General features: G+C 32.9%; 1 long non-coding RNA gene across 1 annotated transcript in view; it reads right to left on the bottom strand.

Annotated features, from left to right (window-relative positions):
• LOC109729976 (uncharacterized) overlaps positions 1 to 20,253 on the bottom strand; it is a 1,977,473-nt gene that overhangs the window by 1,370,513 nt on the left and 586,707 nt on the right. Inside the window, exon 3 of the long non-coding RNA XR_012913930.1 lies at positions 12,578 to 12,621. This is a non-coding gene — a long non-coding RNA (uncharacterized LOC109729976). The remainder of the gene's footprint in view (positions 1 to 12,577; positions 12,622 to 20,253) is intronic.

Raw genomic sequence — 20,253 nt, 5'->3', positions numbered from 1 at the left:
TTCCTGTGCCAGATCAACCCACACATTAAATGTTTAAAAGCTCATATTTTTTTTTTTTTTTTTTTTTTTTTTTTTTTTTTGAGACAGAGTCTCGCTTTGTTGCCCGGGCTAGAGTGAGTGCCGTGGCGTCAGCCTAGCTCACAGCAACCTCAAACTCCTGGGCTCGAGTGATCCTTCTGCCTCAGCCTCCCGGGTAGCTGGGACTACAGGCATGCGCCACCATGCCCGGCTAATTTTTTTTATATATATATATCAGTTGGCCAATTAATTTCTTTCTATTTATAGTAGAGACGGGGTCTCGCTCAGGCTGGTTTTGAACTCCTGACCTTGAGCAATCCGCCCGCCTCGGCCTCCCAAGAGCTAGGATTACAGGCGTGAGCCACAGCGCCCGGCCAGCTCATATTTTTTAATATTGTAGATTAAAAATAAATATAAGAAGAAGTTCTAATATCTTCTTCAATATCCCAATATCTTCTTCAATATCCAATAAATTACACTGTCCAAACCTTGGTTACGTGCACACCATTTTAGTGACTTCAATTCTAAAGCACAGATCTGATCATATTCCTCCAGTTTCTGAAAAATTGAGAGGCTCTTTGCTGCTTTGCCAAATTAGTTTTACATTCAAGACAGTTCACATTATAATTGCAACCTATATTTACAAATTGATTTCATATATGTTTATATTTGGTTTAATCATTTGGGATTACTTCTATTTCTCAAATACATACTGTATTCTCACACCTATGGATTTCTGTTTAAGCTGTCCCATCCATCTAAACTAATACTCCAATTCCATTTCCACCTGTCAAAATGCCTCTGATTCTTCAAGGATCATCTCAAAATCTCAAAATTATCTCAATAAAAGTTTACTAGATTTTAAAAATAGATTAACTTTTAACATATGTTTTATTTTAGTCATATATCTCTCATAAATTTACCAAGCACTGAACCAAGGAGGGTATGGATTAACCCAGAGCATAACCATCCTGCTAGCCTTGGGCAAGACAGAGTTGTCAGGTGAAATGAATTGTAATCTTTTCCTTGTCCCTATTAGACCTGAGTCAGGAAAAGGTCTGAAGGTCAGTCAATACCAGGAGCCCCTGGTTTAAAACTTCTGAAATGATGTACATCAAAACACTGGTGTTCAGTAAACTGGACTAAAGTATTATGTGGATAAAATGGAATAATGGTGCCTTCTTCTCTGAATTTATATATATATATTTTTTATTTAATGGTAAGCTTTGTTTCCCACAGATATTTCTTAAGCCTTTGATACCATAATGCTTACATGTACTAAAATATGTAATTTCTTTATCAATGTTGTTTTTAGTTACTTAAGTTTGAATATATAGTTGTATTTTATTGTGTTTCTCAAAGTGCACCATGATTTCTAGAAATGAACAACTGTGAGAGCCCATATTCTACACATGTATCAGACAATACTTTTCTCTAAAGGGGCTGATAGTAAATGATTTAGGGTTTTCGAGTCACATAATGTCTGCCATAACTACTCAGCTCTGATATTGTCAGTCATACATAGACAAATGGACCTGACTATATTTCAATATGTCTCCATTCACAGACACTGAAATTTTAATTTAATTTACTTTTTGTATGACATGAAATAGTTTTCCTCTTTTTATTTTGTTCCAATCATTTGTGAGAACATTAAAACCATCCTTAACTCAAAGGCTGCACAAAAACAGACAGTGGGCTGAATTTGAACCATGGCCATACTTTGCCAACTCTTGTCCTGGGTCATTGATTTCCAAATTGTGTTAATGCTTCTGCCTTAGATGCTCACTTGGGAAAATCAGAAGTCAAGAGGGTAAGACTCCCTATCAGAGCATTATCACTTTTTACTTGTTTCTTTTTAATTTAGTGCATCTATGTATGTTTTTAGGTGGAAACAGGGTTCTACTGCTAATTTTATTTTTTTTACTTCGGGTAGAGTTCTAAAAGAACTCTACTCAAAGTCCTAAAAGAACTCTACCCAAAGTAAGCACAGTTCTGAAAGAAGAGAAAGAGGATGGGGACCTGAATAGGGTAAAGTCAGAAACACAAATAAGAAACAGGAACAGGAGCCCCAAACCCACTGTACTAAAGTGGACAAAATAACAATTAATATGTAAGTCCTAAGGCTGTGGAGGAAGTAGAAATTCAGTGGACAAGAAGCTGGCTCCAGTATTAAGACATTCAAAGAGAATATGAAATATGAATATGAACAGATGAAATGTGATTGTCATAAAAGGTAAGGTTAGAGTTTGATAAATAGAAATATCTGGTTTAAAGATAAGAATGGTTGAATTAGTAAGGAACAGCTGGTTCAGTCAAGAGCAGCTCGGCTTATAGAAAAAAGGAATGTGCATTTGGAGAAGGAGTTACATCACATGAGGGAGAAGCTTAGTTAATCCTAGGATCTGGTTTGATGGAAGTAGTTAGGGCAACCGAAGCGACCTGACATAGACAGAGTCCACTGGACAGAGTAAGTGATTGGAGAAGCTGGGTCTCGCAAAGTAGCTATAGTAGCAGGAGGAGTAACTGGGTCAGTTGGAGTAGCTGAGGAAGTGCCTAGAAAAGTCATAGCAATTGCCTAGAAGTCATTTTGTAAAAATACTTTTTTTGGTGTAATATCAAATAAGGAGTCTTTTTTTCCTCTCTTTTTTTAAACATGAGGGTCCAACATTTTCTATGCTTGGTTTTAAATGGGCTCAATTCTGGCATCTGAAAAATCTCTATTGCAATTCAATTTACTAAGGCTATAAAGCCCTTTGTGTGCAGGCTCAAGCTTATTCACTGTTAAATATCAGTATTGGTAACTGTAGCACATTGTAAGGTGATCCACCAAACTGTTAGAGTAATGCAAAGAAATCTTTTGCAATAGGGCCCAATGTAGTGCTGAATATAAAAAACCAAACTGCTAAGGAAATTCATTATCACAATAATCAAATTGTCAATTTGAAATAGAATAAATGACTCAGTTTTCCTATTTTTGTTCATAAATGTAGAGTAATACTAAATGACAATGGACCTTAATTCTAGTAGTTCCCTTCTAATATGTTACAAGAAATAGTCTCAAAGCTGATATATAAGGAGAAGAGATACAGTTTGAGTTTATGGCAGCAACTTGCATACCCTTTCTATTTTCCAAATACTAACGTGGTTGGGCTAGTAAACAGATAATATCTAAGAAATTACCCTGTCTGTTGTGATATGATTGGAGGTATCTTGGCTGAAGAATCCTTAAGGGACACACAGAATCTCTTTTCTATCTGTGATTAAAGGAAAGAAAAAACAAAACGAATTTGGCAGGAAAAAAAAAAGAAATAAAAAAAGAAGAAAGAAAAGAAAAGAAAATATGGAAAAAACATTGAATGTTTATCATATATTAAGTACTTAAAAACATTTTTTGAATAAGGAAACTGAGAAGCTCTGAATTCTTAAAAAACACATTTACCGTCTTAAAAATACAAGGCCTTGGCCTGTCACAGTGGCTCACACCTATAGCCCCAGCACTTTGGGAAGCTGAGGCAGGAGGATCTCTTGAGGCCAGGAGTTCAAGACCAGCCTGGGCAACATAGTGAGACCCTGTCTCTACAAACAAAACAAAACAAAACAAAACAAAACAAAACAAAAACAAAATCTCTTAACAGCCAATCAACCAATGAGCCCATATGACTGACAGCTTCCAATGGACTCTATTCTTCCATAGCTCACCTTCCAATGGACTCTATTCTGCCTCCCTAGTACAGGCTGAAGTGCAAAATAATAATTTGTTGTAATTATTAGCTTTAGGCCATTTGACCTAAGGCTTAGGTAAAGATGCAAAATCAATCCATTGAATTTGAAGTAAAATTCCACCTTTGAGGTCACTATAGCAATTAGCGCTTCTACTAGAATATTATATTAAAAATAGCCTAAATAAAACACCACTAAAAATATAATCCCTATAAATGGAAGCATTCTTATGTGTTTTTACTGAAATGCCATGTGATGTAAGAGAAAGGAATATTGCAGTCCCATGGAGTCTAATTTACTTTGTAACAGGTGCCATGCTGAAAAAGTATCCAAGAAAGAAATAAATGGTTTTCTCACAGATGCTTTCAAACAATACAATATGCTCAAACTTGGTGAGACACTTAAGGAAAGATAATTCTTAACTGACTTTGAAATACTTTTGGTGATGACCCAAATATATGAAAGTGGTAGTTTCTAACTTACAAGACTCACCTGCATACCTCTCCCACCTTCCTCTCCTTTGGGCACACAATTTCCATTTTACCACCTGTATTAGAATTGCTCTATGTGAAATGGCAAAATTGGGAAACGAAGAAAATAACTTGCAGATTTGTGGATTCAGAAGTGGAGGAAGGGACTAAAACAAAAGAAGCAGTTTAGTTGTGCCAAATATGTCAACACCCTGCTCAGGAAAATCCTTTCTCACAATTCAGAAGTTTCCTCCTTCATTTGCTCATCATGTTGCCTGAGGTTCTTCTCATTAGAGACTCCTCTCACTTAACACATAGTTCTTACTTTTCAAAAATCTAATGAATCCAGGAAAATTTTTGTGAATTTCATTCATTCACCTATTTGTATACGCTTTTTTCATGAGATAACTAAATTTTGTAGCATCAGCATCCACTGGGAACTTGCTAGAAATGCAAATTACTGAGTCCCAGTCACACCTATTGAATCAGAAATTCTGAGTGTCAGAGTTGCAATCTGAGTTTAACAAAACCTTCTAGGAGATCTGATGCTTGCTTATTTTTGAAAAGTACTGGTTTAGGGCGGCTTGAAAGTCCCAGTAGACTTGGAAAGAAAACCACTAAGAGGAAGGTTATAATTATAGAAAGCAGCAAAGAAAGATCTCTATGGCCAACTTCTTTTATTTCAACATTTTGCCAAAGAGTCATCAGGATATTGGCATATCCTGGCATACCACATGATGTTCTCCTTTGTGGCTGGTATAGGAACCAAGCAGGTTAACTGAGGCAAACAGAGTGTTCTGACATAATAACCTTGTCTGCTTTGACTACCTGAGTGTGGCTGTTTTAAGCCTAGATCCTGCCCTCCCTCCTTATCTTGCTCATATAATACTACTCTCCACAAGAAAGATCACTGAAAGCCACAGAAGTTTTCCAAGAAGGTGTGGTATGGGCATCAAACTACACTCCAGTCCTGCAGTGTCCAGGGGCATCATCTCAGATGCCTGGTTTCGAGTACCTCCATCCCTTCAGCATTCACAATTACCTCACCTCAACACTATGATACTTCTGGCCTCACTGAGTCTCAGTTTGGCATTTGGGAACAATCCTCTCCTGGTTTGGCTCTGAACTCAGTTTTTAGTACCCATTCTTCCTAACTCTTTCAGCCCATGAGTAATTGAGGCTTTCACTCTACTCCTGGCTCCTCAGACTTCTTGAACTATGTAGCAACTTTCCTTTCTTAACCATAATAACTTGACTCCATCACAGCAAAACAAGTTCCCAGATGTTATTCTCCCCATATGTTCTTAACTTTGTTTTAACCTTTGTTTTGTCTTCCTCAGCCCTGCCTACCCTACCTACTACTCATCGCTTTACTTTTAACAACTACAGGTGGTTTATCTCTAGACCATGCACCAGCTCATTTCCTCAGGAATTAGCGGGTCCCTCTCTCATCTAACATTTTGTTCTCCACGAATTGAGAATAAGAGCATTCTTTGTTTTCTCTGTTAGACATCAGCTAAAACCATCAACTTTTCCATTTGGGCCACCAGCAGGCCCAGAATTCTATGTCTGCTGAAATTTGTACTTCCACTGAGAAAAATGATAAATAACTTCATAAATAATTACATTTAATAACTATTTGTGGGCATCAACCATGTGGCTAGAAGCAGGAAGTACAGCACCTACTGTGTTACATACAGGTAATATAGAAGTGAACCAGAGGGGGGAAAAAACTGCTCTCAATAAATTTACATTTCTGTGGGATTACAGTTATGTAAATATTCATATTAATAATATTAAAGTTGTCAGAATTAAAATGAAGGCACTTGATTTAAAGACACTGACAGTCCCCAGGAAGCCTATAAAAAGAGGGTTCTCATGCCTGATAACAAGAACTATCACAAAAGGCTAAAAAAAACACAACTTACACAGAAGTCATCACAACCTTACACACAAAAAATACTTGTACAAACATATCTGCCCAGAAATTGCCTTTCTAATCTCAGAATGGTACCACCTTTGTTATTGATTCTTGTAGCTAAGGATAATTATCTCAAACAAATTATGTAATCATCCTCATTTTTTCTTTAAAAGCTTTGTCTTCCTTTACCACCCTGAATATGTGCATAGCTTACTATGGCATGGGTATTCCCACTGCAATGCTTATTCCCATATAAGTTCCATTTCCTTTTAGAAAGTCTCCTTCTCTGTTATTTAAGTTGACAACAATATAATTGATTATTTAATCACAACTGTGATAAATGCTATGAGGAGGAAATGTGGGATGTAATAAAAGCTAAAAGAGGAGGAATTGAGGCATAGTTAGACTCCAGGAAATCTTGCTTGAAGAAATGGGAGTCAAGCTGAGACATCTAAAATATGAGTAGAAATTGCCTGAGCAAAGGTAAATATTGGGTAGGAGGTATGATTTCATAGTCAATACGGTCCAAGTGCCAAATATCAGTCTACTACATAAGCAATGGAAATATAATCCGCTTGCAATTTGAATTTACTTAGAATTTTCCAGGATTTTAGTATTGTGTTTATATACTTTCATTTAAAAAAGAATCAATAGATGAGTAGAGAAAAAGTAGTGATAATAACTGAAAAAAATAAAAGAAGTCAGATGAGGAGATGCTGTCATGCTTATTAAAATGGGTTAGAAGAACAGAGAAAGTCACTTGTAAGAGCACAAAAGTTTTTTCACTATGTGGAAGACACATGATTTCTCAACTGCATGCAATAGGTAACAAGAGAAAAATGTTTAAATACGTTGGAGAAAAAAGAAAAAGATTAAATGTATGGAGAAATTTCTATTGTATAAGACTACCATAATTTACCAGAGGACATAAAAGTCTCTTTGGAGCTATTTAAGAAATGTATATAGACAGTCATCTCAAATTGGAAAGTAACAATGTGTCTAGATAAAACTTTTTCTTTCATTTCATCTATTTCTCCTTATTTTTCTTTTTTTAATTTTCTTTCAAATCACAGTACTATTATATATGAGTTATAAGAATTCAGTAATTACTGCTTTAGTAGTCATGATTTTCATTTTAACCTCTGTAAAATTGAACACACATAAAGTGTTTCCTAAATATTGTGAAACATATTTTTTCAAAGATTCATTTAATATACAAAGAAAATTCCAGTTCACTGAGAAAAAAATAACATAACAATCTGAATAACTTGCTTAGACTCAGCAGTTAAATTATTGTCTAATGTTTAGTTGTGAAATAATGATTAAGTACTGGTTCTGTCATTGTACCACAACTAATTAAAAATGTCCTTCGAGGGCCTTTCAGAGTGAATTATTGATCTAATAAATATATTTTAAGAAACATTCATAAACACTGCTTATAATACAGATAACATACTAGAGAAGGTATCTCATCGTTGATTTTAAGTATTTTTTGTTTGTTTGCTTTTTGCTATTGTTAGAGTGACATTCCCATTATATTACTACTACTATATCCCAGATGGGTCTCTAAAAGTGATACATTTAAGTGAGTCATAAAAATGCTTTTTTGTTCAAATCAACTTTGAAATCACAATAAGGTAAAGAAAAAGAATTTTGAATTTGAAGGAGCAAGGAAAAGGTGTAGTAAAAGTTAGAAATAATAAAAATAGGTAAAAAAAATTTAAAAAGATAGGTATAAATTAAAACAGTAAATCAAGGTAGAATTGGTCTTTTAATTTTTTAGTAACCAAGTTATGTTTTGAAAAAGCATATATGTGAATGATATAACTGTATTAATAAGAATTTTCAAATCATCTTTTCAATTGGAATCATTATTTTCACTTTTTAGAGCAAATAAATTGATTCTAACTTAAAATATATTTTAAACAAACACAATTTAAAAGCAAAAGCGGTGAGACAGGAACACTCCTACACTGCTGGTGGGACTGCAAATTAGTGCAACCTTTGTGGAAAAGAATTTGGAGATACCTCAAACAGCTAGAAATAGAAATACCATTCGACCCTGCAATAGCATTGTTGGGCATCTACCCAAAAGAGCATAAGACATTCTATTATAAAGACATCTGCACCCAAATGTTTATAGCAGCACAATTCACTATTGCACGGTCATGGAAGCAACCCAAGAGCCCATCAATTCATGAGTGCATAATTAAAATGTGGTATATCCTCACAATGGAATATTACTCAATCCTAAGAAATGACGGTGAGCTAGCACCGCTTATGTTATCCTGGATTAAGCTTAAGCCTGTTATCCAAAGTGAGGCGACACAAGACATGGAAAATGGGCCCTACATCTACTCACCATCAAATTGGTACTGACTGATTAAAACTATGGTTTTTAAATGGTGGCAATGCTCACCAGGGATTCGGGAGGGGGAGGACCCAATCTTAGGGAGGTGGCAAGTATTTTGGAAGGGAAGGGCATAACTCTAACCCTTCTTAGGGAGAGCCAAAGATATACAATGTAACCAAAATGTCAAAAAAAAATCAAAACAAAACTTTTTATCGGGTGGTGGGCAGGCAGTAGGGGGGAGGGAGGAGGAAAGGGGTGTATGCTTCCATAACGTGTGTGATGCACACCACCGGAGGATTGGACACATTGGGGGGAGGGAGAGGGGGCAGGGGCAATATTTGTAACCCTAACAATATTTGTACCTCCATAATATGATGAAATAAAAAAATAAATAAATAAAAATAAAAGCAAAAGCATTTTAATCATTTTTCAGATAAAGTAATAATTAATTTACTTACATGTAAAACTCTCTCAAATCTATTTACTAGCCATAAGGTAATATCTTGAAGGACAGTCCAAGTAAGAAGAAATCTGTGTCAACTAAAAAACCTGATTTACATGTTAGGTCAGCAAACATTGATAAGAACAAACACCAGATGGGATTAGTTAACCTATGTGTTTCAAAACGTGTAACTTTTATTCTCACTGCTTTGATATATTTAGGAAAATATATCGACAATAAATTCTTTGGGGATGAATTTGTTTCAATAGCTTGACAAATCAAGCAATCATGAAGAAATGAGATTCCTAAGATTTAAGATAAGAATTTCTCATAAGTAATAAATTATTTTTATTATAGTAACTAAATTTTATATTTAATTGTAAAAGAAAAAAACAATCATAGAGGGGTAGAAATAGTGTTCATCCTTAGAGTAAAAGAAAATGTGCTTACTGGGCTATATATTTATAGCCCTCAAATAAATCAATAATTGTATTTTTGTTATTTTGCAGGATCCAAAGTTGTCAAAAAGAAGTATTTGCAGCTATCTATATTTTGCAACACTAAATTCTTATTAGCAATATTTTTAAAGAAGGAACACCACTATAATTCACTATCCTTTATTCTAGCCATCAATTGTTAATCATATTTTATAGGCAAAAGTATGTCTTTGTCTTGTACAAGCTGAAAAAAAAACTGGTAATTTAACACTTCTAAAAATAACTTAAGTTTGGATAATATAATTTGAAATATTACCATTTACTTTTAAGAGCTTGAAAGGGATCACAAAAGTGAATTTTGATATATCAGAACAATAAAATAATCAAATAGGCAAACATAAGAATTTCCTTTTTAAAAAAATGTATATAGTTTGTCCACCCATCAATCTTCAAGTTATTAGTCAATAATTACTCTCAGGCTTGTTTTTATTTTCATTTTTCAGTAGCAATACAGAAACAAATTGAAAATTTTAACATAAACAATTTGTAAGAATCTCATTGGTGAGTTATTTGGAGACTTACTTTTGACACTATTAATATATGTTTGCCTTGTTCAAAAAGAGAAACACATGATAATACAAAGCATTCAAGAAAATAGGTAAAAGTATAGAGAACAATAAGTCCAATGGTAAAATGAGAAACACTTGGAAGATTTTACTCAACTGAAGAAAACTGCTTACAGAATAACTCATGAATCAAGGTGAAAATTCATTACATTTCTCTTAGATGATGTCTCGCGGAAAATATTTGAATTTCATTTAATAAACATAAATAGGACATTTCTATTTGAAAAGCTGCTCCCATACACAACACAGAGTTAAGTTCAAGAAAGTTTATGTAAAATTTCTAACAATTACATTGGTGTTGCATCTAAATAAATTTAGCATGTTATATTGGAATTTGGTCACAGCTTTAAATGATAAAATAAATTTTCTTTCAATTTGGTAAAATAAATTATCTAAATGTCAACTCTTTTGTAAGATTTTTCAAATTTGACCTTTAATTAATTTGCAACCTTCAATTAAAATAAGAGTGGTAAAGAAATATTTCCACAGAACATGAGATGCTCTTGTCTATAATGAAAACAAAATTAGAATTAAATTTTAAGGACATATGAAAACATCTTATAATATTTATTTATAATTTGCAAAGTATCATAACTGCATATACCTCAAAATTCTGCTTTCTAGTCATTCATTTTAATTTAATAAAAGTAATACCAAACTCTCTGTGCTGGAAGACTTTATTAGGAAGTCTTTGAGGGTTTATCCATTTCACCTATTTAATACAAACATATCTCATTTAAATGTAAATGTTATTGAATTGGGCATTTGATTGAACAAAAATATAACTGCAATATCCTCTAGTTAGCAGAAGCAGAATTTATTGCATGACAACAACTGAGAGAGTATGACTAGGACATTACATCACTGCTACAAGCTCATCTTCTAAGGGTGACTTGGCACATTTCTCAGCCTATGTCCCTATGGAGTGGATCTGCAAGGCTATAAAACATTATGTCTTTTATACAGTGTGCAGCTGACTGGTTCAGAAATGAAATAAAGACAAAGTAATAAAAGTAGAATGCTTGTCTTTAAAAGGCAGTTTTTAGTAATGTTTCCCTTTGGCAATTTTTAGGTCTTTATTTTAAATTTAACTGTTAAGTGTATAAAGACATAATTTTGTGTATAGTAGGTAGCACATGAGAGCTTTCATTGCAGTAGAGCATCCTTAGAGAATTTATAGAATCTTCAGTCAATTGCAATTCTGATGTTCCACATGGTTACAACATTTTTATTTCATTAACACCTAATTTACAAGCACAAACCATTCTAAATGTATCAGAACAGATGTAGGAAATAATTATAATTTAGATTGAAATCTTTATCTCCTAGTCACATATTTTTAACCCATCTATCTTAAGAAAACAATTAATAACTTATTGAAGAGGATTATAAAAAGATGAAAATAGTTTTCCAATTTAAATAATGAGGTGCCAAAATTTAAGTTATTTTTTTCTACCAATTTACCGATTATTGCACAGATGTATGATACCTGCTATATTGAGCTGTATGGTTTATAATGGGATATGTGCCTCATTGAAAAGACAATCTGCATCTACTTAAATATGCTTTTTCATACAGCCTTCCATTGTAACCTTTGGACATTTAGTTGAATGCTTTGAGAACTCTTTGAATTTTGTTTTTTATTTTCTAGAGGGAAATCAATCATTGTACTTGGTTGATTTGACATGTATGCTGCTACTACGTATGACAACAAATGGAAAAAGAAAACAGTTTGCCATTATACCAATAATAACGTTTGGTATCATTTACCAAATCCAGTCAACTTGCTCAAAATATTAACAAAGTCCTGCCTCTTACCCATGTGCAGCTTGATTGCTCAACTAAACTGAATAACTAATTGTCCTGGTCTTAACAATTTGTATGTGCTGAACTGAGCCTCATTTTACATCAACTTTTAGTTCCAGGAAGTCAGTGTGTCCTATCATTTATCCCCATTGGCCTTCACCTCTCAAAATCTTAATGAGAAGAGTATATGCTATGGCATAAAATATAATAAACATGTCTGCCTGAGACCATCTTTGCCTTCATTTTCAATCCATCTACCTATATTTTGATTTATTGTAGCTTATATTTATTTCAGTTCCTACTAACATTCCTCAATTACTATGTGCTCCAAAATGGGTATCTTGAGGCTGTTGAAATACCTCTTTGCATGCTCGTCTTCCTATTGTTATCTGCATGGCCTATGGTAGAAATATTCTTATGAAATATTTAATATTAAGCAAGTTCATCATATAATGTGTACTACTTTGCTATTAAAAATTAATCTTTGTTATTTTTCACATTAGCATATACTCAACAAGTGTCTGAAAATAGAGCAGATGAAGGAAAAAAACTTTCACTTACTCAAAATCTTAGTGTTTTATAATTTAGAATGACACTAAAGGAATTTTTGGAGAGGGAATATATTTAATTGTCTTTGAAAATCTTGTCTCAAGGTTAGTGGAATTTTTTTCTCATAATTTACATTGTGAATAGGTTAACTTTTTCAGAAGAAGAGCTTTATTGTGATTTGTATAGGTAGCTCTGAACAAATGAAAGCAGAAAAAAATCAAAATATCCCTACCTTAAGGGAAATTATTGCAGGTCTTGCCCCCAGAATTCATATATCTGCAACATAAAAAGAAAGATATTCAGTAGTTATTTACATTATATAAATATAGTATTCTTCAAGTAGGCAAAAACTGAGACATTGCACTCTCTTTGCAGCAGTCAGAGATGAATTTCTAGTGGAGAAAACAGTAAGAAGATATTGTTTCATTGAATAAGAATAAATAAAATAATAACTAGATTATAATTATAGTAATGAGATGAAAACATCCAACACAAACACATCTGAGCCTCTAAGATGAGTTTCAGATATGTGGTGTAGCAGAATGCATAGTACAAAGTAATTTTTCTTACCATTAAGATCAACTTGATTTCTCATATATTCATATCATAGAATATGTTCAACATTGTTTATTTATTTTAAATTATATTGTAGATGTAAGTTATAATGCTAATGTGGAAAAAAATTAAGACATTCTATAGCACTCAGCTACTAAGTTTCAATTAGGTCTCATATAGTAGGAAAGCAATATAATAATTACATAGCATTTTGTGGTTTACAAATCATTTTTATGTACTTTATCATTTTATTTTTATAAAAACCCAGTGAAAGGTATGAGCACTTAGGAAAACAGTTTGGCAAGAAAGGACATCAATCCCTGAGAGAAACAAATGAGGTGAGCCCTAAGATTGCCCCAGCTATAGAAAGCTACAATTGGTGGTACAGGAAAAGGAAACCCAGTTAGTTCTTGGTGGTCTCCTTGAGTTGAAAAGAGTTGGAAGTTTTAGGGAACAAAGGTTCCTAGAATTTACAGGGCAAAGTAAAACAGAGGGGAGAGATGTGCAGAGACAAAACTCCAGAGATTTCAGAGGGTGTCTTTTGAGTACTCAGCTTATATTGATCAGTGAATGCCTGTGAAGAAATTACCCACATCCAGAAAAAGAAACATGTGAAGGATGAGAAGAACAATACCTGATGTTTACACATGATTGAGATCAGGGTCTGTTTCCACCAGCCAGGGTAGAAAACCTCATAATTCAAGGATTACTAGTTAGCATACAAAAAACGGGTGTAGGAAAGAAAATTAGTCTTAGAAGAAAGGCAGCTCTGATCCCAACTAACAAAATTTAACAGCAAGACTTGAAAGGATCAAGCTGTTCACTTAACCATGTCTTTAAAAAAGCTCAAGAATATTTATTGGAATATAAAATTATCCAACAACCAATACATTTGTCAATCTCTTGACCAAGTATGAATGATCAAATGTGTTTACAAATAATTCAATTTAATCATGAAGATAGAAGTGATCCCCAATCCTATTCTGGAGTTCATACATATCCTATTGATTTTTGAAATGCCAGCACACTAAGAAATCCATCTTTTAAGAAAAAAAAATAGCTTAGTATACTACTGTTTTAAAAAAACTGTATAATGTTTTTACCTAGTGATATTAATTTTTTCTTTAAATTTTGTTTGCATGATTTAAACAATGGAAAGAGGTTACCACAAACAAGTGTACAATTTTACATTTTATTAACCATGTATTTAAGACCATATTAACTTTTATAAAATATTGGGAAACCTCTCTCCCAGTATCAATAGATGGTGCTGGCATTGTAAAATAAAGTAGTGAGGAAGAGTTGACAAAAAAGTAGTGCATTTAAAGACTTAAAAATTTGTGTAGACCTGTGCTAGGCATCATAAATTTAACATTTACATAATTCCCATAGTAGCTTTCCAATCTGTGGTACCAGGGTTCAAGGAATTTACCACAAATGATTTTAGTTGGTTCTGTGATTAATACTGTAGATTAATAATAGTTATTTTCATGTTCTATGTGGTTCAAGTGCCTTATAGTTTACACTCAAGCAAATAATTTTGTCCCTACTGAACAATGCAGAGCACAGCATACTGGTAAATTATCCATAAGTCAAAAATTAGACAAAAGGGAAATTAGAAAATATTTTGACTTAAAGAAAAATAAAACCACAATATACCCAAATTTGCATGATGCAGCCAAAGCATCCCTTAGATGAACATTCATTGCATTAAAGGTTTGCAGGAAATAAGTTTCAAATCTATGTTCCACCTTTAGAAATTTTTAAAAACTATAAAACTAATACCAAAGTGAATAGTCAAAGGAGAACAATAATGATAAGTACAGAAATTCATAAAACTAAAGCAATAAAATAGTTCTAGATGAAAATTATTGAAACCAAAAGCTATTTCTTTAAAATGATCAATTAAATTTATATACCTCTATTCAGACTGACAAAAAATATATTTCCACATAAATGGCTAATTAATTTTCAATAAAGGTGTTAAGGCTATTCAATGGAGAAATAATAAGCTTTTTAAAGTTTTATTTTATTTTTTAATGACATAATTATAATAAGTATTTATGGGGTACAGTGCAATGTTTTATGTATGCATTACATAATAATCAAATCAAGGTATCAAGCCTATCCATCACCTCAAACATTTATCATTTCCTTGTTGTAAGAACATTTAACAAATCCTCTATCTACTTATTTTGAAATGTACAATACAATATTGTTAACTATAGTCACTCTGCTGTACAATAGAGCATCATAATTTATTCTTCCTATTTAACTGTAATTTTGTATCAGTTGACCAATATTTTCTCATCATCTATTCTACAGCCTCCCCTTTCCTCTGCAGCCTCTGGTAACCACTATTCTACTTTGTAATTCTGTGAGATTCATTTATTCAGATATCATAAATGAGTGAGATCATGTGGTATCTGTCTTTCTGTGCCTGGCTTATTTCATACCATTAAAGAAATTGGAAATATAACCAAAAAAATTAAATTCATAGTCACATGATTTATACAAATTAACTCAAAAATGAACTATAGAACTTCAGATAAAACTCAAAATTAAAAATATCTAAAAGAAGATATATGAGGTAATTTTTGTAACCATAGGTTAGGTACAGATTTCTTAGGCATCACTCCACAAGTATTTTTTTTAAGTAAAGTTATAATTTGGACATGATCAAATTTATGAACTTCTGATCTTTGAAGACACTATAAAGAGAGTGAACAGACAAACATAGTTTAGAAGATAATATTTTCAAACACATATCTGGCAGTTATTATATCAAAAATATACAAAGAACTCTCAAAACTCAACAATAAAATATATTCGCTAAAAATATTCAGATGGCATATAAACACATAAAATTATGTTCAGCATTAGGAGTCATATGGGAAATTCCAATTAAAAACACAATGAGATACCACAATATATCAATTAGAATGGCTAAAAGTTAAACAAATAAGCCAAAAAATGAAATTCATACACAATCCTAATGATATGATCATGAAGACACGGAGCAACTGGAACTACAATACATCTCTTGTAAGAATACAAAACAGTACAGATACTTTGGAAACTATTATGGCATTTTCTTATAAAATTTATCATTTACTTACAATTTATTCTGGCAGTTGTACTACTAGATATTTACCTAAACTAATGTTTATAGATACTCTATTCATAAACAACCAATGTTCTCCAACATATGAATGGCTCCATACTGTGGAATACTACTCAGTAACAATAAAGAAGGAATTGCTGATACATGAAATAAGTTGATGGATTGCAAGTGCTTTATACTGAGTGAAAGCAGCAAGACTCAAAAAGGCCACATATTATATGATTCCATTTATGTGACATTTTGAAAAAAGCAAAGTGTCAGAAAACAGACTAGTGGTTTCCAGGGAAAATGGGTTAGAGGAGGGGTTTACTATGAAGAGGCATAAAAGAATTTTTGGAGCGATGTAACTGTTTCATACAATTTTTTTGGTAGGCACACAACCATATATTTGTCAAAATAATAGGATTGTACAATAAAGGCAAATTTTGCTGAATGTGAATTTTAGCTTAAAATTAACTAATAAAAACAAAAATCTGTTTAATAATAAGTGAAGATTACTACTAAAATGTACTATTTATAATAGTAACTAAAATATGAAATATTAAAGATAAGTTAGCAAAATATATATAGTTAGCAAAATATCAGACTTTTACAATGAACACAATGAAATATTATTGAGAAAAATTAAGGAAAGTACTTACCCAAGAGAAAATAAAACATAAATCCACACAAAGATTGAAACAGGAATGTCCGTGGTAACTTTATTCATAGTAGTTCCAAACTAGAAAATAAGCCAATACACTAAAGGTACAAAATACACTAAAATAGACCCACACAAATATATATTCTTTATTATGTCAAAGTAAGAGAGCACAACAGCAGATAATAAAGACATTTTCAATTAGTAGTGCAAGGGCAAATGGTAATCTGCAAAAGGGAGGGAAGAATAAAACACTGGATCCCTATTGTACATAAAAATAAATTCCAGATAAATTAAATACTGAAATGTAAAGGAAAAATAATAAAGTTTTCCTAAATGATATTATAGGAAATATTTTCATGATCTCAAGATAGAATCTCTAAAACGGGATCCATAAAGCACTAATCCCAGAAAGAGTGATAAAATTGACTTCATTAAAATAAACAACTTCCATTCCTAAAAAGATATCATTAATGAAAGGAAAATAAGCAAGATTGTGGGAAAAGATATTTACAACACACATGTGATGGTAAATTGTATGTGTCAACTTGACTGAGCTAAGGGATGCCTTGATTGCTGGTAACACATTATTTCTGGATGTGATGGCCAGGGTGTTTTTGGGAGAGATTAGCATTTGAATTAGTAGACTGAGTAAAGAAGATCCACCTTCACCAAAGTGGGCTGGTATCAACCAATTCCCTGAGGTGTCCCTGACTAAAAACAAAAAAGGTGGATGAAGACAAATTCTCTTTCGCTTCTTGAACTGGGACATCCATCTCCTGCTGTTACATACGGGAGCTCCTGGTGGTTGGACCTTTAGACTCCAGGACAAAATTACACCACCAGCTTTCCTGGTTCCTCAGTTTACAGATGACACACTGTGCATACTTCTTGCCCTCCATAATCATGACAGAAAATTTCCATAACAAATCTCTTCTTATATATCTTTATTTAACCTATTGATTCTATTTCTCTAGAGAACCCTAATACAATTTATAATTTCTAATGGGCTCATATTGAGAAAATACAACTAACTCCTACAAATCTGAAAGATCATCAACTGCCCTCATTTAAAAAATGACCAAGACAATTAACAAAAGATGATTTCATATGGTCAAAAAACATGCAAAAGTTTATTAAACTTTATTAACTGAGGTAATTAATGCAAGGTAAAAGTGCTGCTATTACCATAACATCTCAGAAAGACCAAAATTTAAAAGATAATTATACCAACAATCTAAAGCAAAGTAATCCTTTATCCAGTGGTGCAGAGAGTGTAAACTGGTGCAATCACTTTGGAAGATAGGGTGATATCAGTTACAAAGTTTGAAGATAGACATATTATCAGATACAGAAATTCACTGCTACCGAGCAGCAATGTTTGCATATGCGTATCAGGAAATATTTACAAAAGTGTATAAGTGCCCAAACCTGAAAAGCCCAAATGTTCATCAATAGGAGAATATTACCACACATTTTAAAGTGTTAAAAAGTGTAAAAATTTAATCTTCTTCCAAGTAACACCACACACAGAAATGAAATTACACAAACCACAGCTATGTAAATAAAATATGTGTTAATCACAAATCATAATTTTGAGTAAAAGAAAGTAGATAAAACTGTGTTCTCTATGCTTTTATAATAAAAATGGAAGAAAAAACTAATTTATAGTAATATGTATGCAAGTTCAGGTTGTAAATCAAAAAAAATGGCAAGGAAACGATTATCATTAATGTGAAAATATCAGGTACTGTTGATTGAAAAAACACAATTCATGATTGGGAGGAAGATGAAAAATTCTGGTGTGTTGGAATGATCATGCTATTTAATGTCATTGGAGGCTACAAAGGGTCCACTTTGTCATAAGTTATTGAGGTGTACATTTTTGCTCTTTTCCCTTTTTTATGTCTGTTTCACAGTTTAAAAAAAACTTGGACGTTAATCGTGGATAAACGAATAAATGAATGGTTAAATGAGGCTCCAACACTGCTTCCAATTTGAAGTGTGTAAAGAAAAACTCAGAATCGGTTTCATCCAAATCTATTTTCATATGGGACTCCCAAACTCTTCCCATGACACCATCACCTGCTTCCAATTCTAATCTGAAGTATATGATCCATATATTACTGAAACAGAAAAATTATGTACTTTAGAATCTGTGGGATCAGTATTTAAATCCCAGCCTTTCCTGTTTTTATCTCTGTGGCTGCAAGCAAATTACCTACTTGACTTTCACCACCAGTTTCTGCATCTGGTAAATGGAGATGGATACTACCATCGAACTCTTAGAATTGTTGAAATGACATATATAAAAATGATCCCATAGTACATTTTTTAAAAAACGTTGATTTCTGATTTCTCAGGATGCAAACCCTATACCATTAGCCCTTTCCCAGCAAAATGGCCTTTTTGTAATGTTCTTGAGCAACAGAAAAAAAGCCCTGCCACCTAACATTGCTCTATATTTGTAATATTAGTGATTGCTGCCTTGTACCAATTCCAGTTTTAGAATTGCTGCATACCTCCTGCCTTCTAAATAAGAATTATTAGGATACCCCAATCATAAAATTATCTCCACATCTTTGAACTCTCCCCCAAATCACCTAATACGAGCTTCAATCCTATCATGAAACTCTTCTAATACCTTTTTTAGAAACCACGTTGTTCCCCACTTTGTGGAGTTTCCCTCTTTGCAGCCAGTCAATAATATGAACTTTGATTTCAGATGTGCTCTTGCTTGGCTTTGACTTTGGAGCATTGGCATCTCTGATCTTCGGCCCCTCTTTTGGAACCCATCTGTCTCTCTCTTCCATGTGAGATCTTTCTCCCTCATGCATAAACTCTTTTGGCAACCAAATCGGGCTTTCCACCACTGCCTTTCCTACCTCCAACCCATACTGAAGACTGCTGAATACTTATTATTCCAAAAAACTCTTCCTAAAAAATGCTATTTATCAGACATCTAATTTTACACATCCATTTTAATATTTAGAGAGTGAAAGACTGTCAATAGCTGTTATTTCAAGAGACAAGATACATCCTTTGTGCTGGTGAACCAATTGTAAGCTGTGATATATCTGGGTGTTCAGAGATAAGATGCCAAATGCATACCTGTAAGTGGAAAAGCAATTTTCTTTTATGCTTCCTATCATAGTGTGTCAAAATTCTCTAATTCCTTTGTTTTGTCTTAAATGAAGAAAGGTTAGGTTGTGAGTAAAAACTCTGTTTTGATAGCTCGAGTCTCTGGAATAACCCCCACGGGAATTAGCAGAAAGCAGGTCTAGTCAGAGCAATGTTTAGAAAATAGAAGTTTGTACTTTGTCATTATATTTCACAATTTCAACTAGACCCGTGATGAGAACACTGGCTTCCTTTTTGTTTAATTCAATAGATACTTTTCATTTGTGCTTTTTAAAAAGTATTTTTAAAATTGTATTTTACATAACGTGACACATAAATTGCACACTGTGGAAAGAATTGTCTGCCTCCCTGAATGAAACCATTTTAATCTCAAGAGTTTTATTATCTGTTAAAATCTATTTAAATATAGGCATTCAATTTTATATTACTTGACATTTATGGGGAAGCT

Source organism: Microcebus murinus, chromosome 21 (genome assembly GCF_040939455.1).
Source record: "Microcebus murinus isolate Inina chromosome 21, M.murinus_Inina_mat1.0, whole genome shotgun sequence".
Lineage (NCBI taxonomy): Eukaryota > Metazoa > Chordata > Mammalia > Primates > Cheirogaleidae > Microcebus > Microcebus murinus.
Note: the sequence above shows the minus strand (reverse complement) of the source record. Positions and strands in the feature narration are given on the sequence as shown.